The sequence below is a fragment of the Arachis hypogaea genome, chromosome 15 (genome assembly GCF_003086295.3).
Source record: "Arachis hypogaea cultivar Tifrunner chromosome 15, arahy.Tifrunner.gnm2.J5K5, whole genome shotgun sequence".
Classification (NCBI taxonomy): domain Eukaryota; kingdom Viridiplantae; phylum Streptophyta; class Magnoliopsida; order Fabales; family Fabaceae; genus Arachis; species Arachis hypogaea.
In genome coordinates, this window is record NC_092050.1 from 111,171,042 (window position 1) to 111,175,357 (window position 4,316).

Here is a 4,316-nt window from a genome sequence, read left to right on the forward strand (position 1 = left end):
TGAAAGGACTCTAAAAAGGAAAATTAAGAGAAGCTAAATTACAACAATCCAGAGATAACCTTTCAGAAATTTTCGAACAGGAAGAGGAGATGGCAGCCGAAAATAATAATAATGTAAGGAAGATGCTTGGTGACTTTACTGCACCTAATTCCAATTTACATGGAAAAAGCATCTCCATTCCTGCCATTGGAGCAAACAACTTTAAGCTGAAACCTCAATTAGTTTCTCTGATGCAGCAGAACTGCAAGTTTCATGGACTTCCATCTGAAGATCCTTTTCAGTTCTTAACTGAATTCTTGCAGATATGTGATACTGTTAAGACTAATGGAGTAGATCCTGAAGTCTACAGGCTCATGCTTTTCCCTTTTGCTGTAAGAGACAGAGCTAGATTATGGTTGGATTCTCAACCCAAAGACAGCCTGAACTCTTGGGATAAGCTGGTCACGGCTTTCTTAGCCAAGTACTTTCCTCCTCAAAAGCTGAGCAAGCTTAGAGCTGATGTTCAAATCTTTAGATAGAAAGAAGGTGAATCCCTCTATGAAGCTTGGGAAAGATACAAACAGCTGACCAAAAAGTGTCCTTCTGACATGCTTTCAGAATGGACCATCCTGGATATATTCTATGATGGTTTATCTGAGCTATCAAAGATGTCACTAGACACTTCTGCAAGTGGATCCATTCACCTAAAGAAAATGCCTGCAGAAGCTCAAGAACTCATTGACATGGTTGCTAATAACCAGTTCATGTACACTTCTGAAAGGAATCCTGTGAGCAATGGGACGCCTATGAAGAAGGGAGTTCTTGAAGTTGATACTCTGAATGCCATATTGGCTCAGAATAAAATATTGACTCAGCAAGTCAATATGATCTCTCAGAGTCTGCATGGAATGCAAGCTGCATCCAACAGTACTCAAGAGGCATCTTCTGAAGAAGAGGCTTATGATCCTGAAAACCCTGCAATAGCAGAGGTAAATTATTTAGGTGAACCTTATGGAAACACCTATAACTCATCATGGAGAAATCATCCAAATTTCTCATGGAAGGATCAAAAGCCTCAACAAGGCTTTAATAATGGTGGAAGAAATAGGTTTATCAATAATAAACCTTTTCCATCATCCACTCAGCAACAAACAGAGAACTCTGAACAAAATACTTCTAATTTGGCAAACTTAGTCTCTGATCTGTCTAAGGCTACTGTAAGTTTCATGAATGAAACAAGATCTTCCATTAGAAATTTGGAAGCACAAGTGGGCCAGCTGAGTAAAAGGATCACTGAAATCCCTCCCAGTACACTCCCAAGCAATACAGAAGAGAACCCAAAAGGAGAGTGCAAGGCTATTGACATAAGCACCATGGCCGAACCTACAAGGGGAGTGGAGGACGTGAATCCCAAGGAGGAAGACCTCCTGGGACGTCCAGTGATCAATAAGGAGCTTCCCTCTGAGGAACCAAAGGACTCTGAGGCTCATCTAGAGACCATAGAGATTCCATTGAACCTCCTTATGCCCTTCATAAGCTCTGATGAGTATTCCTCTTCTGAAGAGAATGAGGATGTTACTAAAGAGCAAACTGCCAAGTTTCTTGGTGCAATCATGAAGCTGAATGCCAAATTATTTGGCATTGATACTTGGGAAGTTGAACCTCCCTTGTTCATCAATGAACTAAGTGATCTGGATCAACTGACATTGCCTCAGAAGAGACAGGATCCTGGAAAGTTCATAATACCCTATACCATAGGCACCATGATCTTTAAGGCTCTATGTGACCTTGGTTCAGGGATAAACCTCATGCCCCTCTCTGTAATAGAGAAACTGGGAATCTATGGGGTGCAAGCTGCTAAAATCTCATTAGAGATGGCAGACAATTCAAGAAAACAGGCATATGGACAAGTAGAGGACGTGTTAGTAAAGGTTGAAGACCTTTACATCCCTGCTGATTTCATAGTCCTGGATACTGGAAAGGAAGAGGATGAATCCATCATCCTAGGAAGACCTTTCCTGGCCACAGCAAGAGCTGTGATTGATGTTGACAGAGGTGAACTAGTCCTTCAATGGAATGAGGACTCCCTTGTGTTTAAAACTCAAGGATCTTCCTCTGCAACCATGGAGAGGAAGCATGAAAAGCTTCTCTCAAAGCAGAGTCAACCCAAGCCCCCACAGTCAAACTCTAAGTTTGGTGTTGGGAGGCCACAACCAAACTCTAAGTTTGGTGTTGAACTCCCATATCCAAACTCTAAGTTTGGTGTTGGAGAGTTTCAACAAAGCTCTACACATCTGTGAGGCTCCATGAGAGCCCACTGTCAAGCTATTGACATTAAAGAAGCGCTTGTTAGGAGGCAACCCAATTTTTATTTCTCTAACTATATTTTTCTTAGTTATATGTCTTTGTAGGTTCATGATCATGTGGAGTCACAAAATAAATATAAAAATTGAAAATGGAATCAAAAACAGCAGAAAAAAAATCACACCCTGGAGGAGCATCTGTCTGGCGTTCAGCGCCAGAACAGAGCATGGTTCTGGTGCTGAACGCCCAAAATGGGCAGCTTCTGGGCGCTGAATGCCGGAACAGGCATGGTTCTGGCGTTCAACGCCAGAAATGGCACACAAATGGGCGTTGAACGCCCAAAATGGCCACCAACCTGGCGCTGAACGCCCAGAGTTGTGTGCAAAGGCAATTTTACATGCCTAATGGGTGCAGGGATGTAAATCCTTGAACACCTCAGGATCTGTGGACCCCATAAGATCCACTCAGGATCTGTGGACCCCACAGGATCCACTCAGGATCTGTGGACCCCACAGGATCCCCACCTACCTCCACTCACTTCTTCTCACCACTTTCTTTCACACAACCCCATAAACACTCTTCCCCAAAAACCCTTCACCAATCACCTCAAATTCTCTTCCCCATCACCTCTTCACCACTCACATCCATCCACTCTTCCCCATAAACCTACCTCATAAACCCCACCTACCTTCAAAATTCAAAACCAATTTCCCACCCAAACCCACCCATATGGCCGAAACCTTCCCCCCTCCCTTCCTTAAAGAAAGCCCTCCATTCTTCTTCAAATTCACACAACACAACCCCTCTACACCCTTCTTGGCCGAACCACATCACTTTCTCCTTCTCCTCCATTTCTTCTTCTTCTTCATCTATTCTTTCTCCTCTTGCTCGAGGGCGAGCAAAATTCTAAGTTTGGTGTGGTAAAAGCATAAGCTTTTTGTTTTTCCATTACCATTGATGGCACCTAAGACCGGAAAATCCTCTAGAAAGGGGAAAGGGAAGACAAAAGCTTCCACCTTCGAGTCATGGGAGATGGAAAGGTTCATCTCCAAAGCCCATCAAGACCACTTCTTGATGCGCAATAACGTGTTATGCTACGATTTAGGAAATTGCACGATCGGCAAAATTCCTTCCGGCAAGTGCACCGGTTATCGTCGTCAAGTAAAAACTCACAATAGAGTGAGGTCGAATCCCACAAGGATTGGTTGAGTGAGCAATTCGGATTAGAAGTGTGTTCTAGTTGAGCGGAATCAAGATTTGAGATGAGAATTGCGGAATGTAAAATTGGCGGGAAAAGTAAATGACAAGAAAATTAAATGGCTAAATCTTAAATTGCATGAATTAAAGAGCAGAATGTAAATTGCTGAAATTAAAAGGGAATGGGGATGATTGCAAGAATTGAATTGCAGAATGTAAAGAGAAAGTGGAAATCAGAAATGGGGAATTCATTGGGTTTAGGAGATATTGAAATCTCCGAATCAAAACATGTAAATCTCTTCCTCAACCAATGCATTCATTGAATTTTGCTTGGCAATCTTAGATGATTGGATCCCAATTCCTTGGCTCACCAATGCTCTCTAAAAACAAACAAATTCCCAATCCCTTGGTTTAAATGTTCATAAGAAGAGATGATGCTTGATCACTGATTATACCACACAATTTCATGAACCACAATTTGGTAGGATTACATGTCACAATATCCATCCAAACCCCAATCCAATCCACTGTGAGAAAGCTTCTCTAGCATGAATCCTCCATTCCTTTCCCAAGGCTCCGAAGGATTCCAAGTATGAGTAGTCTCTTTCCCAAGACAACTACTCAATGGAATTAGATCGAGAAGCTTTCTAACAAAATTCAAGAGAAAAGATTGAAGAAGAAGATAAACTATTATTGATTCATTGAATTACAATAGAGCTCCCTAACCCAATGAAAGGGGGTTTAGTGAATCATAGCTCTGAATTCAATTACAAAGAAAAAGAAACTAGCTAAAAGTGAAAGTAAAAGTTCGTCCCCCTCAGGGGCTGGATTCCCCT

The 4,316-nt window shown here is 42.0% G+C and overlaps 1 non-coding gene across 1 annotated transcript; it reads right to left on the bottom strand.

The window, feature by feature from the left end:
* Positions 1-485: 485 nt before the first annotated feature.
* On the bottom strand, positions 486-593 carry LOC112753499 (small nucleolar RNA R71). Its single transcript, XR_003177884.1, has one exon. It is a non-coding gene; the product is annotated as a small nucleolar RNA R71 (small nucleolar RNA).
* Between the last annotated feature and the right edge of the window lie 3,723 nt (positions 594-4,316).